At 38.7% G+C, this 17,096-nt stretch overlaps 1 long non-coding RNA gene and 1 other non-coding gene across 2 annotated transcripts; both read right to left on the bottom strand.

Moving 5' to 3' along the window:
• Positions 1-4,480: 4,480 nt before the first annotated feature.
• LOC110902581 lies at positions 4,481-5,468 on the bottom strand. The gene is made up of 2 exons (XR_002571231.2): positions 5,325-5,468; positions 4,481-4,894 (listed from the first exon to the last, which is right to left on the bottom strand). It is a non-coding gene; the product is annotated as an uncharacterized LOC110902581 (long non-coding RNA).
• LOC118486209 lies at positions 5,075-5,163 on the bottom strand. Its single transcript, XR_004878063.1, has one exon. It is a non-coding gene; the product is annotated as a small nucleolar RNA Z279/snoR105/snoR108 (small nucleolar RNA).
• Positions 5,469-17,096: the final 11,628 nt, after the last annotated feature.

The raw sequence follows: 17,096 nt of genomic DNA, 5'->3' as shown, positions 1-17,096 counted from the left end.
TAATCATCAAAGTTAGTAGGCTTTTAAACCTAGATGACCTCCTGAGTTGATTATTGGGTTCATTAGAAGTTCTAGTTTTATGGATTAGCTCTTGGTTAGGTTGCTATCATTTTCATTCTAAGTTTGTAAGAGTTGGTGCAGTATGGTGTACAAGAGGTGTAATCGGAGTTAAATTCGGAGTGAAATTTAATGACACTCTTCCCCCCGCCTCTTGTATTCCTTGCAAGTCATGATAAGGACTTTGACTGCTCCTACTGACCTTAGAAATCTTTAGGAACTCAGCATGCTTAGGGTCAGTATTTAACGACCAACAAATTCTAATAGAGAAAACAAATTAATGACATTAGTCGTTGTGATTTCTCTTGTTGGGGATTATGTAAGTTTAGGTAAGAAATCTAAGCGTGTCCACAATTAAGCAACAATGAAGCTTTTGTAAGAGTAGCATTAGATTTTAAGGAGACAAGTATTGATGGAACAGTGTCATGATGGAGCGGTGTCTTGTACAAGAGGTGCAAATTTAGGTAATGTAAAATTTTCACTCCCCCACCTCTTGCAACTATTGCAGTTATTATTAAGACACTTAATGCTCTCACTGATCTTTAATATCTCTAGAATGCTACAAGAGAAGTTTCAATGAGCTACGTGACGTGGGAACCTATCACATATATGTTAGACTTTATTTGATTTCTTTAATGTCCAGATATCATAAGAAACTTTAGGGACATATTTAATAGAAATCTTATTAAGTACATATATGAATAGAGTTCTTCTAAGACAGTGGGCCATATGTGACAAAATTTTGATACAAGTTGATAGTCTGTTAAATGATAAATGAATTATGTCTGAATATTCCATTTGGAATAAGTTCCACGAATGTCAATGAATGACTTATGATGGACCCATGCTTATTCCTTAAGCCAAGTCATATTTTAGGGCTTTAACGTCATGATTCAAAATCACTTAAAATGAGATTAGATGAAAAAATCATCCTCATTAACCATGTTATGATTTCTCATGAATTTTGGTTCTAATGGATGAAATTTATAAGTCTCATTTTCCTTTTGTCAAATTCTCATTTGCATGACGACAAAAGTTGTGAAAAAGTAAGGTATCATCTAGTTTCATCTTAGTAATGTTTCTATCCAGATATTTAGAACAAATAAGAGGAGAGTTTAAGATAAGTGTGACTTTATGTTGACTATGCAAACCTCACAACCTTCATAACATTGCTTAATCATGATACTATATTCTGATTAATCTTCAGAATATATAAGGTATCGAAAGGCGTTGTTAGAAGACTGCTTATTATGGTTCTTATAGCCTTAACAATTAATTTTGTCACTAACTCTCATGTTAGTTATTTGTTGACTTCTGGTAAGGAAACGATTAAAACTAGAGTCAACTAATCATGTGTTAATAGGAATATTAAAGAATTATCAGACTTAAATATCATTAGTAAGTTACTATCTAATTAATTTATCCAATTGTTCTTTAGAATAATGGATAGTCTCGTTGCTTATGCCTAGTCTAATGACATAATTATGCAGTGAGATTTTCCCTTGAAGAACCTTAACGTTGGGATTAGCACTTGTAATTTGTCTATGGACCTTAGAACAATCCTCTCTTAAGGTTTTAGTGGTTGTAAGGTGAATAACATCTTACTTTCCAGTTTCAAACATTTATTTCTATGTACATATGTTGCTTATCAACACACTCGTTATACTTTGGTATTTTTAAGTGTTATAGTTGATTTATAAGGCATCAAATTGTACAAGTGAAAATCTTAGTATGTAATGTACTGGAAAAATATACTTATCTCCATGTGAAAGCCCTTAACTTTATGGGTCATGGTATTGTACATTGTTATGTATTCACATATACCACTTAGCTTTATAATTTATAATTTTAAATGAAGGCATGCATCTTAGGAGTTCTAGTGATTATTCCACAATTATAGATTAGTCTTAGGAAAGACCTAATCTGGAATAACCTTTTAGTGACAGCACTTATGTTACAGAGTTCTTGATTATCATAAGAGACATCATGTTTGATTTGTCCTATTCATCATGCTCTACTTTTCTTCTATAGTGCTTTATCAGAAGAGAGCAATAGGATCATCGTGTCTTAAGAGATAATCAAGGATTTAATTTAAGAGCTAATTCTTATAGAAACTTTAAGCAAAACATATTAGATTTAGGAACTAGAGTGGATGAGATATAGATTTATAGAAGAAAATTATAGTGAGTAAAATTATGGGTACTAAGAATAAGGCAGACGAAATGATCATAAAATTAATTGAGGATCATTAATATAAGGATCATTGTGTGAAGAGGTTGTGATATGTCTATTACTAACATTAAAATAATAGACTATTTAAAGTTCTACTTAAACGAAGACAAATCAGCTTTGGCCAGAAGTGTAATCATTTAAGCATGTGTGCAAGGTGGTTGTAACAAATCAGCTTTGGCCAGAAATTGAGACAATCACTTTAGTTATGCACTTGTTAAGTATGCCATCTATGAAGGAATTAAATCAGCTTTGGCCAGATATTAAGACATTCATGTTTATGATGCACACTTAACATAGCTTTCGTAATACTTGAACGATAAGTAGATGCATCAAATCAGCTTTGGCCAGAAGTGATACATCAGAAGCTCATTCAAGTTAAGCCATTTTGGTTTTGTAAAACATTATTTGATCCTTATTAATTAACTAAGTAATTACAAAAACCAATCATTTAATAGCAAACCACCTGTTAGCGTGGATCGAACTTCGCGGTGAGTTCGCTGGGGTTGCAGGGGAACAGCGTGCCCCCGCACGGGGTTCGGGGCGGAGCCCCGAGCTAAGTCTTAGTTCACATTAAACAACCTAAAATAATGAGGTTTCGAGTGAGGTCTCGAATCAGGTCTCGACTGAGTTATGAGATCTCGAGTCAGTTATGAGGTCTCGAGTGAGATCTCGAGTCAAGTCTCGACTTAGCTTATAGCATTATGAGGTCTCGACTCATTAATGGTCTCGAGTCGCAACCTCAGTGTCTCGAGTCGTAATCATGGTCTCGACTGCTGTGAATTATGAGATCTCGACTCCTTATGAGGTCTCGAGTCGCAACCATGGTCTCGAGTTGTGACCTTTAGGGTCTCGAGTCGCAACCTTATGGTCTCGAGTTATGACCTTATGGTCTCGAGTCGAGACCTTTGTCTCGAGTTGTACAGATTTAAGCCCTTAGTCGAAACCTTAGTGGCCTCGAGTCGAGACCTTATGATCTCGGGTGGTTAAAATTTATCTCGAAACTTCTGTTAACAACTGTTAATGTAAAAGCATAACTAGAAATTCGAATTCTTAGGGATTTTGAGATATGGTTTCCTGTTTTAGTGATGATCTAATTTAATCAAATATTTCGAAAATTTTATCTGATTATCTAATAACAGTTTTTCCGAAAATTTTCAATAGATAAAACAGACCAAAACATGGAAAAACACTCAATAATCCAAATCATATTCCAAAACATAAAGGAATTTCGAATTTTCCTAATAATACATGATGAACCCTAAAATAAAAACATGATTCTGGAACCCGAAACCTGAAAATTAATGTTTTTATACAGATTTCGGACATAAAGATTAACCCATTTGATTTCGGGTCACATGATTAACCAACTTAGTCTTGCAAAATAGTGATTTCGCCAACATTAAAGGGACACGAAACCGGCTTTGTGGTTTATTAAATTTTTAAAACTCTGTTTTCCAGATTTCAATCCCAGAATAATGGATAGGAAAACAGAACTGATTAATCAACATATGCTCTGATACCACATGTTGGTCAGTTCTGTTTTAGGCATAATGGAAAACATGAAAACATACCTGATTGCAGCAGTACAGGCCAACAGAGAATCCAGATGGAGACACATCAATAAGGTTTGACATGATTGTCATATTGGTCTGGTTCCTCCTTAGGGTGCAATCTAATGATGGTGATGATAAGAAACCGACAAGGGAATCGGTTATGGAGAGGGAGGCGAGATTGATGTTTTGTGCTATTAGGGTTTGTGAAATTGTCTATCCCCTTAACCTCCACATTATTCTCCTTATATATACACCCAGGAGGAAACCCTAATTAGTTAATAAGGGTAATTAGGCCCATCAACAATTACCAACTAATTATTTAATAGGATTGTTATATATTTTGATCCATATAATGTAAATGATTATAATGGCTACTAGATTAAATATAAAATAAATATATTTAATCTTACATTTGCTTGTTGTGATCGTTGATTATTCGTGATTGGAGCAATCGTTAACAGTCTACAACTGATGAAATGACCCGAAATTGGATAATGGTCTATTTGAGATAGAGTCCTTTTAATCATAACAAGGATGATGTTAGGATTGGTTCTGACAAGTAGTTGCATGACAATAGTATTGTCGCGTAAAGTGTTGAACTATACAATTTACCCTTTCAGTTAACGCAGTTCTACCCAAATTATGCAAACAACTTGCTGGATCAACAACTTGTTAATATATACATATAAGATCAACAAGAGACCGTTATCTAGAAATTATTGCGGATCTGCTGTCTCCATTCTATACACTTGAAAACAGCTCCTTGACACTAAATTTCTAACTCACATGAAATTATTTACATATATTAAAAAGTATCCGATAGTTTAATTACACACGAAGACTCATGATACAACAAAGTTCTATAACATCTCTGCTTCACCATGTTCTCAAAGTTCTATACAACTTGTTGCTCGCGATACAACAAACCAACTTTCCTTTTTCTGGTTTGGATCCGCTTATTAGAAACCCTCTCTTTTGTTTAGTTTTTTTTCTGGGCTACTAGTTGAAGTTGAACCATCTAACGAGTCCACTGAGTACGATCCATCCGGTTCCTGAAAATTTAAAAATTGATAGCAAACGAAGTTAGCAGATGATCAGTAGATGAACATAAATTGTTTATACTTAAACAAAAGATTTATAAAAAAATCAAATAAAAACAAAAGATTTATAAAAAATCAAATAAAAACAAAACAAGATGAACAAAAATAATTTTCTTTAGTAATAAAAAAATAGGGATCAGATGGTTTAAGATTAAAGATGCCCTGGGCGGACACCCCATCTCGCAAGTTTATGTGCAAGCAATGACCACTCATCACCTCCCATTAAAACTTGCCTGAAGGATCATGCCTTTAACCTCCATCCCTAACCCCCTTGTATATCTTCCACCCAACCCATCACTTTTCTAAAACCATCGATACGGGACCAATAATAATAATCCTATTTCTAACCAACGTTGATGCTAAAAATATCAAAACCACCAACCCAACAACTTTTTTTGATCTTTTGTGACGGTTAGAACGCATGCGTGGGCCTCACTCTCGTGACACCAGACGAAACGACGCGCCTGACACAGTGACAGAAATTGAATTCATTCCTTGTAATCATCAAATTTGATTGCAAAATTTGTCGTAGATAAAAGATGCTTTCCATTTGATAGTACTTTGTAATCATTAAATTTGATTACAAATTTTGTTCTAGAGCCTTGGCTAAAACAAGTATTGTTTATGGGTGTCATTTTTTGACTAAAGCCATTATTCTTTTTGGTTGTCATATGTTGACTAAACCAAATGTTTACAAAACTTGTAGTATCTTGTTGATTAAAGCAAACGATTTTAGAATCGTTTGTTTTGAATTGTGGAATCAATCCTTTGAATATAGAATTCATAATTTTGAATTTACGAAATTCATTCATTTGTAGTCATTACTACAATTTTTGATTGAGTAAATCATTTAATTTCGATAGTAGTTAATCGATTGTTGATCTTTTGGTGCTGTTTGTTTTTTCTGCGGGAAAAAGGTCTGCAGTCTGCGGACCACATCTGCAGGAGAAGAGGTGGACCAAATGTCTGCAGTCTGCAAGGAGAAGAGGGTTTGTTTTTTTTTTCTTCTACAAAACCACTTTTCACACACACAACACACACTTCTGCCTCAACTCTCTCTCTCTCTACTCTCTCTCTACAATCTGCAGACCACCACCGCCCATAGCACCACCACCGCACCACCTCCGCCATCACACCACCGCCATCATCTTCGTCGTTCAACCACCACCACCGCCTTCGTCTTTCAACCACCACCACCGCACCACCTCCGCCATCTCACCACCGCCATCATCTTCATCGTTCAACCACCACCACCGCCTTCGTCTTTCAACCACCACCACCACCGATCTCCGATCTGGGTTCGATTTGGGGTTTTTGGTTCGATTTGGGGTTTTGGTTCGATTTGGGGTTATTGGTTCGATTTTGTCGTTCAACCACCACCACCACCGATCTCTCTCTCTCTACGGTATCTCTCTCACTCTCTCTACGGTATCTCTCTCACCGATCTCTCTCTTCTTTCTCTCTCTCTCTCTCTCTACGGTCTTTCCCTCTCTCTCTACGGGCAGGGATGTGGTGGTGGAGGTGGTGGCAGGGATGTGGTGGTGGAGGTGGTGGCAGGTGTAGATCCCAAAACGTATCCGGATCACAGTGGTTGGTTGTTTTAACCCACAACACCTATTGATTAGGTGTTTGAGTTATGTAAAGTCAAGAAGAAACAAAGATGAAGGTGAAGCTAATGGATTAATGAATACAACAAGTGTTGTATTGAATCCAAACAATAAGATATAACAATAAACAACCTTGGATATCAGATTTGAGCACTAGATCAACAAGAGAAGGTAACAACACTAATATTCATCAAAGAGCCAAAAGCTTGGCTAAGTTACAATGCTTGGGGTATTTATAGTGAACTCCTGACTTGCCAGCAAATTTATAAATTTGCTGGAACCTTAACTACACCAAGTCAGGATTACTAATTCTAGAGAATTACAAAATAAGCCCCTATACATTCAAAATAGCTACAAACTACTATTAAACTAATCCAGCACAAGTATCAACGATCTCATAAGCTCTAACAATATCCCCCCTAGATCGTTGCATACTTGTCTTTTCATTCTTCGGTAGTTGCCGCTGGATTCTCAGTAGCTTGCTTCTCGGGCTCTGATGAATTTTCTTCGATAACTATTGTTTCTGGTGGTGCCACGGTCTCGGTCGGTGCTTCCGGAGTTTCTTGAGTAACATTAGCTTCACACGTTGGTTGGTCCTCCTTAGTGGCCTCATATGTGGATGAGGCCGGAGGTGTTGGTGTTGTTTGTGAGGTTGTGGTGGTTGGATCAGCAGTATAAGCAGAAGATCCGCCCTTCTTTCTTTCATGTTTCTTTTTCTTTCTTGCTTCCTGTTTCTTTGCATCCTTTTCTTTTCTCTTCTCCATTCTGTCAACCATATCCAGCATATCTCTTTTTAGCCTCCATGCTCGCTCCACGGCTCTTGAAAATAACGCCGCCTCCTCCAAATTAGCATTTCCTGCTCCCACGTTTATACGGTTGGCGTTTAGTATTGTCAGATCAGAGAGCCCAAACATGAAGACATCCATTGGATCCAGAATACGGATATCTTCATTCTCATTTGATCTTATAACAGCTTCACCGGTCTTACTGTCATAGAACCATTTCTTGAAGTTTGTGAGAGCGACAAGAGCTTCTTCTGGAAGTTTGATCCGAGTGACAACTTTAGCTGGGTTGATTACCCACGTCACCTTCCCTTTTCCAGTAACTGGATCGATGGTTGTTTTGGACACTCTGCGCCTTGGTCGCTGAGGAGCGTGATTTTGGAATCCCTTGTTACATTCCTTAGCAATTATACGTTCAAAGTCCCTTCCTATTCCTCTTTCTTCGTGATTAAGTAAGTCTAGACGCCCAAGTTCCCTGAGATCCCATCGCGGAAGTGTGAATAGATCAAATCCAGTTTCAAAGTACTGAATTACTCCACCGCGTCTTTTTACCACGAACATTCCTCTAAGATTATCGTACTTCCAACTGATAATCTTATCGGTAGCCTCAGATTTTTCAACTTTGATAACTTGATGAAAATCAGGAAGTCGTTCTCTTTCCTTTTTGAACCATTCCGGGTGCTCGGGAGCGAATGTTTTTCCATTTGCTTGCTCGTATAGAACTTCATCCTCAAGCCCCCATTCAAGGAACTTTGATGGCATATCGTCCCGATCTATCGCTTCTTCCTCACTTTCATCACCTTCCGATACTTTGTCAACTGACTCTAACCGCCTCTTCTTTGCTTCAGCTTCTTTTTCTTTTCGAGAAGTTTCTTCTTCAATAAAAGCATCGAAGTCAAAGATTTCGTCAAACGTGAACATTGGCTCGATTTTCATTTTCTCACACATCCCTCGCATCATCCTGTACATTTTCTCCAGCCCTGCTTACTGGAATCTGATAAATTTGGACTGCTTAGCCATGTACGCAGTCATATCTTTGTTTTTCTTCCTCTGGTCTTTAAGCTTTTCCCTGAGGATGTTGGTATCATTCACTTGATTTTTCAATAAGCAGATTTCTTTTGCCACTGAAGGCCCGGGGTCTTTGATTAATTTCTCGTACAGGTCTTGGAAGGGGCGAACCCTTTGCGGAGGAACCGGAGGCCTTGAAATCCTTGTAGGCTTTATTGGAGACACATTTGATGGGCCTTGACTTGCTTGGACTTCATCGGGATCAACAAGTATGGCGTCAACAAATTCATTCATTGTTTGAATTTCTTCAGGTATCGTTTCGGGCCTTTCTGTGGGAGATATTTCTTTACGCTTTAAACTCTTCTCTCTTTTCTCCTTTTCTTGCAGAGCGTGAATTGCTTTCAGATCTTTGATGTGTTGGCGGTGCTGCTCTTCAGATTCAGCTGCCCTTATGCTTGCACCCATGAAACGTTCAGAGCTTTCTGTTGTCTTTTTCTTCTTGGGCGGTTCCCCTTCAGCAGGTTGTTTTTCTTTTCTTTTCCCTTTACTTCGTTCTTCTCTTGCAGCTGCTTCGGCTTGAGCCTGAGCAGCTTTCTGCTGTTTTTCTCGTACTCCCTCTTTGTACTTCTGATAAGCTGCCTTGACAATTGGTATTCTTTCTGCTCGGTACATCCAATCATGCAGCAACACCCATTCATTGGTCTTTATTTCAGTATACTGTCGGCTGGTAGGGACATGAAACTTGTAAACATTTCCATCATTCGGGAGATCCTTGTGTTGATCGTTGATAAGCATTTGAATGAATCTAGGGTACATCGCCCACGTAGCTCCGTTTGCATTTTCACGCATGTAGTTGAATATTAAGCCCGAGAAGTTGAAATTCTGATTTAGGCATAAATTCAACATGGCCGCCGACCATTCCAGGTTCAATCCATCATATCCACCTTTTCGATGAGCTAGACTCATAGAGATCACATGAACAATGAATCTCCAATCTCGGGTGAGTCCACCTCTCTTGATTTCTTTCTTATTGCGGAAGTCTCCAGCATACCCCATTCCTGTAAAACCATTGAGGATATCATCTTGACTTAGACTTAACGGATCCTGATCACTGTCTTGGAACTTTAAAACTCGGCGAATCCTGTCTTCAGTCACTTCCACTCTCTTGTTGCGAACGGTTGATACTATCCCTGGTTTGTTGTTGATGGATTCTAGCTTCACGTTTTGCCAGAAGTCTTGAATGTGTATGGGGTAGACTGTAACAGATGTCTCCACAGCGTGTCCAATCCTGCTGGTACGCACCCATCTGGTTACATCTTCAAAATCAGTAGGCACTTCATCTAGATTTATGCTTTGATTGTGCTTAAGCGTTTTATCCCATTCCAGATTCTTCACCATACTGCACATTACACGGAAAACGAGGCAATTTAGAGTGGATAATTACTCGATGAACTATACAGAGAATGGAATTTACAAGGAATATACACAATTATATTAAATATTTAATAAAAAGAATTAAATGAATTAAAAGGAAATCAAAAGAGTGTTAATTTCGCTGCCAAATCAAGAGATGTTTTCGCTGACACAAGTCTTCGAGACACAACACCAGATCATCGTCTAAGTTCGCTAGCGAACATAGCGATGACAAGGTCTTGTTACGGAGACGACTTGCCAGCGAAGACCATAACCTATATCGATATCCGGGCGATTTAGATTATGTGGCTGGATGCTCGAACTCGCGTTCGAGACTTTTGATTTTCGCTATCATCGCTCGAGCTCGTGTCTTCGCCAAGTTCGCCAGTTATCCGGTTAGTCAAATTCTGATTAGGGTTTTATTTCGCTGGCGAACTTAAACGATGACAAGGTCTTTTCTTCGGAAACAATTTACCAGCGAAGGTACCGATCTAGATCGTTACTCGAGCGAAATAGCTCATCCGCTGGTCGCTCGAACTCGCGTTCGAGGCTTTTGATCTTCCCCACCTAATTTCGCTATGTTCGCCATATTCATCGGTAACTTCGCTGTATTCAAAAATTTCTTGATAAACCCCATTAAAACCCTTTAAATCGTTCATATCCAACCAATCCCTCGTGACTTTTTGCCCAAATCTAAACTTTATACATTCAAAACATGTCGGATTTAATACTGATATGAACACTAACATTATCTAACAACCTTATACATTCATTATAACCCAAAAATCAATCGAAAACCCATTCAATACCCACACAAGGGCTGAATCTTTAACCGATGATCGAACAGAAAAAAAACATGAAATCACCAACAAGATAGTCGATAAACTGTACACAAAAAAACATACCTGATGAACTTGATTGGAAGTAAATCTTGTGTTGATTTGAGATGAAGTTTGAAGATAAACAAAGAAGAAGAAGAAAACCGTTTGCTTGTGGTGAAAGATTTGAAAAAAAATTACAAACGGTTAAAAAAATATATATATGTACGAATTAGGATAACCAGCGAACAGCGAACCTATAAGTTCGCTGGTATCTTAATTTCGCCGCCGTTTTCACCTTTTCAACAGTTTTTATTTTTGCTTGATGATTTCAAATTTTCTCGAAAGACGTGCCCATTTTTGATTAAAAAGCTGTTTATTTCGAAATATTTACAATAATGCTAAAAATTTGGCCATTTTGACTCCGAACTTCAAATTTCTTGCTTTGGGAGGATTCATTTAGCACAAATTTTCTTGAAATATCTGACGCTTACCGAGCTTACCTGCAGAGAATCATACTGCCAACACTCGCCAAATTCTTTATATATCATTATTATTATTATTATTATTATTATGTTACTAACCAGGGCACAAGAAAAACTGTCAGTATGTTTGTCCGCTTAAATCCATGCATCCTTCTTTCAACATACCTTCGGAGAGCTCTTTTTATCATGTTTTTGGTAATATTGACAAGTCTTCGATGGCCCCCACACAAGCTATTGAAAATAGAATCATTACGCCCTCGTGGGTCCCACATCAGGACATACCCCCGCGATCAAGGTATGCACAAAGATTCCTCATAACAGGTGAGTATATTGGCTTCATTCTCTTCAACGATAGAACGAAAATCAGGTCTGTACTTTCGTACAACAGAGATTCCAAGAGCTATCGAGGGCTGAGACAGACAGTTCGGCTAACAGGTCAGTACCATCGTACAGCAGAGTTGCCAAACTAATCTATCAAAGGATTCTGGCCAAAAATGGCGCTTATTATGGATTTTGGCCAAAAATGGCGCTTATTAGAAAGGGTTTGGCCTTTTTTTTAGAAGGCACTTATTATTAAAAGAATATCATAGCGTCTAGGTCAGCATGTATCTTGATGCAGCAGAAGAACGATTATGATATCCCCCGAATGAAATACCAATATAAAGACCCGAAATCTCAGATTTTGGCAATCTATCAACGTAAGATTCAAGACCATTAAGCCATATGCCGTAACGTGTTACCCACTGAGATGCGTAATGTCTGAGAAAAGCCAGAATTCTTGTGTAGACATTATGTTTTGCTCCCTAACAGCAGTTTACTCGTTGGTGTTGCTGAATCTACCGACATGTCGTTGCTTGGTACCCCGATTTCTTTTTGGTGTTCTGTTTTTGCAAGAAAAGACAAAGTGTTAGCAATTTTCTATCACTTCCTCTCGCAGGAGTCAGATATAAGCAAGCGTTTGGATTTTCTGAATATATCCCCCCTAAAATCTTTATTTTTGTGAGTCCATTTTCCCGAAAATAAAATTTTAATAAGAAAATCTTTTTGGTGAGCAACGCTTTCCGATACTTGTTTTACTTTCAACAAACGGTTTTTTTTTTTTTTTTTTTTTTTTTTATCAACACAAGATTCATTTCCAGTCAAGGAAATTGACCATTTCCAACCAGGTTACCAACTGGTTGAAACGAGTTTTGTCGAAAGCTTTCGTGAAGATGTCGGCCCGTTGCTGCGTTGTATCCACTGGCACCACTTGAATATATCCCTTTTCATAAGCATCTCGAATTTCGTGAATACGAATTTCGATGTGCTTTGTTCTTGAGTGGTGTATGGGGTTCTTCACAATTCCTAGACACGCTTCATTGTCGATGAATATAGGAGTCTTCATGATGTTGATTCCGTAATCCAGCAACTGATTTTGTATCCAAAGAACTTGTGAACAGCAACTGTAGGCCGCGGTGTATTCTGCTTGAGCGGTTGATGTGGAGACTGTTGTTTGCTTCTTGCTCTGCCATGAAATCAAGCGGTTTCCCAAGAATTGACATCCTCCTGATACAGACCTGCGATCTACTTTGCAACCTGCATGATCACTGTCAGAATATGCAATTAAATCAAAATTACTATCTTTAGGATACCAGAGCCCTAGTTTCGGAGTTCCTTTGAGATAGCGGAAGATGCGCTTTACAGCAATTTCATGAGATTCCTTGGGATTTGTTTGGAAACGAGCACAAAGACAAACTGCCCACATGATGTCTGGTCTACTGGCCGTCAAGTACATCAGGGAACCGATCATTGAGCGATAAAAGGATTTGTTTACTGGTTTTCCCTGAGGATCTAGAGTGAGTTCTGTTTGAGAGGCGAATGGCGTGCTTGCAACTTTACAGTCGTTCATGTTGTACTTCGTGAGAATGTCTCGAATGTACTTTGCTTGATGAATAAGAATCCCATCCTCCTTTTGCTTCACTTCTAGCCCCAAGAAGAAATTCAGCTCTCCCATCATGCTCATCTCGAATTTCGCCTTCATGACTGTTTTGAATTCTCTGCACAGAGCTTCGTTGGTTGACCCAAAGATGATATCGTCGACGTAGATTTGCACGAGCATTACATCCTCTCCGATCTTTTTGGTAAATAAAGTCATGTCGATCTTCCCTCTGGTATATCCACATTCCAACAAATAAGTGGACAAGGTCTCGTACCAAGCGCGTGGAGCTTGATGAAGACCATACAGTGCTTTATCTAGCTTGAAGTAACGACCTGGAAAGTGTGGATCTTCGAACCCTGGAGGCTGACATACGTAAACTTCTTCCTTTACTTTCCCATACAGAAACGCACTTTTAACATCCATTTGAAAGACTTTGAAGTTTCTATATGAGGCGTATGCCAGGAATATTCTGATTGCCTCCAATCGTGCGACTGGAGCAAAGACTTCTTCGTAGTCAATCCCTTCTTCTTGACGAAAACCCTGTACGACCAATCTGGCCTTGTTCTTGATCACCACTCCACGATCATCCATCTTGTTTCGAAAGACCCATTTAGTGCCAATTGGAAACTTTCCTTCAGGTAAATCTACTAGTTCCCAAACTTTAAGTTTCCTGAACTGAGACAGCTCTTCTTGCATTGCCTGAACCCAACTGGAGTCTTGAATAGCGTCTTCGATGTCACGTGGAACTGATTGCGATAGAAAAGCTGCGAAGGGACCTTTGTTGATGCTAGACGACTGTCCGCGTGTACGTACTCCTTCTTCTACAGCGCCGATGACGTTTTCAAGAGGATGATTTCTATTTGTCTTGTATCCGGCATTTGTCAGAGATTCAATCTGCTGCGGAAGGTTGGTGAAGTGTTCGTCTACGTAAATCACTGGTGGATCATCTTCTTGAGTTGGCTCATTCACATTCGCCTGTGAAGAAGAAGCACCATTGTCTTGGGTGTTCTCAGGCGAAGTGTCACCAGTTGTTTCATTTATAGCCAGAATAGGATCAGCGGATGATGGGGATAAGCGGGTGGTGAAAGGAGTCAAGCCAATGTCAGACGAGTCAAACAATGGTTCAACTTGAGTGTCTTCGACTGGTTCATGGTCTGGTACAATCTCCGGAATTTCAAAGTTGTTGAAGATTACTCCCACATCATAGAACCAATCAGGAGTACTTCCGGTGTTGGTGTAATTTCCTTCTTGAAAGTCAACGTAGTAAGATTCAATTACCATCTTCGTTCGTTTGTTGTAAACACGGTAAGCCTTCTGTGTGGATGAATACCCCATAAAGTAGCAGATATCGCCCACTGCTTCAAACTTGACGAGATTTTCTTGAGTGTTTAAAAGAGTGCATGAACATCCGAATGGTCTGAAGAAATCTATAAGTGGCTTTCTTTTGAAGAGAAGCTCATATGCTGTCTTTCCATGAGGTTTCACGATGAGCACCCTGTTTAGAACGTAGCATGCCGTATTAACTGCTTCTGCCCAGAAGATAATTGGAAGCTTGGAGTCCACCAGCATGGTTCTTGCATCTTCGATCAGCGTTCTATTCTTGCGTTCAACAACTCCATTTTGTTGGGGAGTTCTGGCTGCACTATATTGAAGATGAATTCCTTTTTCTGCACAGAATGATATGAAGGTCTGATTTTTGAACTCGGACCCATTGTCGCTTCTGATAGACTTCACTTTCAGCTTGGTCACGTTCTCAATCAGGGGAATGAATGATTTTAACACTTCAGCTGTCTCGCTCTTTGCTTCAAGAAAATATACCCACGAAAACCGAGAGTAATCATCTGTTACAACCAAACAATAAGAGCTTTTAGCAAGACTTTTAACACTGATAGGACCGAAAAGATCCATGTGCAACAATTGAAGTGGTGCAGAAATCGTGTTCACTGCTTTGGACTTGTGTGGTTTCTTATGCTGCTTTCCCTGGGCGCAAGCAATACATTTTTCAGAAAATGGAAATTCTTTAATTGGAAGACCTCTAACTAAGTTTAACTTAGAGAGTTTGTTCATATTTTTGAAATTAACATGGCCCAGTCGTCTATGCCAAAGCAGTGACTCCGATTCTGAAGCTTTGGAGATTAAGCATGTCAAGTTGTCATTTGTCTTGGCATTTTTCATGTTGAGCACGTATGTGTTGTTCTGTCTTGGAGCAGTGAGCATGATCATTTCTGCAGGAACAACATAACCAGGCTTCAAGAACAAGCATTCCATATCATTGAAGAGCACAGAGATTCCTTTATCGCAGACTTGAGAGACAATCATGAGATTATAGCACAGCTCAGGAACATAGTTGACATTCTCTAACGTGAGGGCTTCGGACACCACATCTCCTACTCCAACAATCTTTCCTCCCTTTTCGTCGCCAGCAAAAGACACGAAATCACCATCAATAAAGCGGAAGTTTTTCAGCAGTTCCTTCAATCCAGTCATGTGTCTTGAACATCCGCTGTCGACGTGCCAGATGTATTCCATGAGCATTCGAAGCCATTTCTGGAGTTTATTCTGATATTCACAAATATACAAATATACAAATTAGTTTGATTTGGGAACCCAGATCTGCTTCATTTCAAATCTATCGTGGTTTTGACCAACTTTGACCTCTTTTTGTTTCCAAAGATACGCAGTTGACTCAACCAGATTTTTAACAGATTTCTTAAGATAATTTAGTTGATGTGTGACGTTTGTAATAAAATCATGCTCTGGTTTAGGAAACTTTTGGGTTTTACAATGTTTCGCTGTATGTCCTAAATGACCACAGCGAAAGCATCTTTTATGTCTGGGTCTTTTGGTGTGAGAAGATGATGTATGTGATGAGAGTCTTGAGCTTTCTGCTTTCTTCATCTTCTTGTCCACTCTGCTTTCATCTTCTTGATGTTCTTCATCACTGTCTGAATCGAGTGAGCTTTCAGACGTGTTGTCCTCGCTCGAACTTTGTTCTTCACTTGCTTCATAACTTGAACACTCGAAGCTTTCATCACCAGTTGTTTGATCTTCAGTTGAACTTTCTGATGTTTGTTCGTCTTCTGTGGTAGTGACGCTTGAATCTTCATTATCTTGGTTTTCAGTGACGCTCCTTTCTGATTCTGTCATACCTGTTCTAGAAGGAATAAATTCGGGAATTTCCTTTGTAAGGAATTTTCCAAAGCTATTCCTTTTTAATTCTGGCACAAATACAGGAGATTCACAAGCAACTTTATCATCACAACACAGATAATTCAAATCATGACAATCAGACACATAAGGTTCACGATCACAGGTCTCAAATGTAGGCACATGGCCCTTACAGTCATCCAAGGATTTAAATTTAGGCACTTGGCCATTACAGTCATCCATCCTACTTAAATTATTACATTCATCCTTAACATTGTTTTTCTTAGAACAATTCCAGACGAACCAGTTAACAGTGGAATAACTGTTGCCTGAATATCCAATTCCTATTTTTGACCCGCCGCAGTCTCCATCCTCATCGCACACATCTTCTTTACACTCAATGGGATCTGCATTGCTTTTAGAACAGTTAGCGATTGTCTCATTTTCATAAAATTCATTTTGTTCAACTGAGGCCTTTTCATTTATGAGATCATTTTCGGGATGAGGAGTCGGCATAGGCACGTAGTTTTTACTGTGAGGTGGAAAGAAGAGTTTTCTTTCATTTCCGTGCCTATCCTTATATCCAATCCCGTCTTTCACAAACGTTGGTCGTTGGCAATTTTTAATGTCAGTAAAGGCCTTTTGACTGAATTCCATTTATCTATTATAATTTGAAGTTTGTTCTTTTTGTTCAAAGCTTTTTCTAATCTTTCTGTAAGATCATTAATGATAAAATCTTTTCTAAACACAAATTCTTTAAGGGTTTGCATTTCAGCCAAAGTTGAGTTCAACTTTCTCTGATATGCAGCCTCGTTCTGTTTAAGCTCGTTGTTAAATTTTAAAGCTTTGTCTTTTTGCCTTTCAAATTCCAGGTTTAAGAATTTGTAATGTGCCACGACATCAACGCATGCTGGTGAGCATAATTTTTCTTTAAAACTAAGTGGAATACTATTTACCAAGTCCTTGTCAGCCTTTT

The sequence above is a fragment of the Helianthus annuus genome, chromosome 13, assembly GCF_002127325.2.
Source record: "Helianthus annuus cultivar XRQ/B chromosome 13, HanXRQr2.0-SUNRISE, whole genome shotgun sequence".
Classification (NCBI taxonomy): domain Eukaryota; kingdom Viridiplantae; phylum Streptophyta; class Magnoliopsida; order Asterales; family Asteraceae; genus Helianthus; species Helianthus annuus.
Note: the sequence above shows the minus strand (reverse complement) of the source record. Positions and strands in the feature narration are given on the sequence as shown.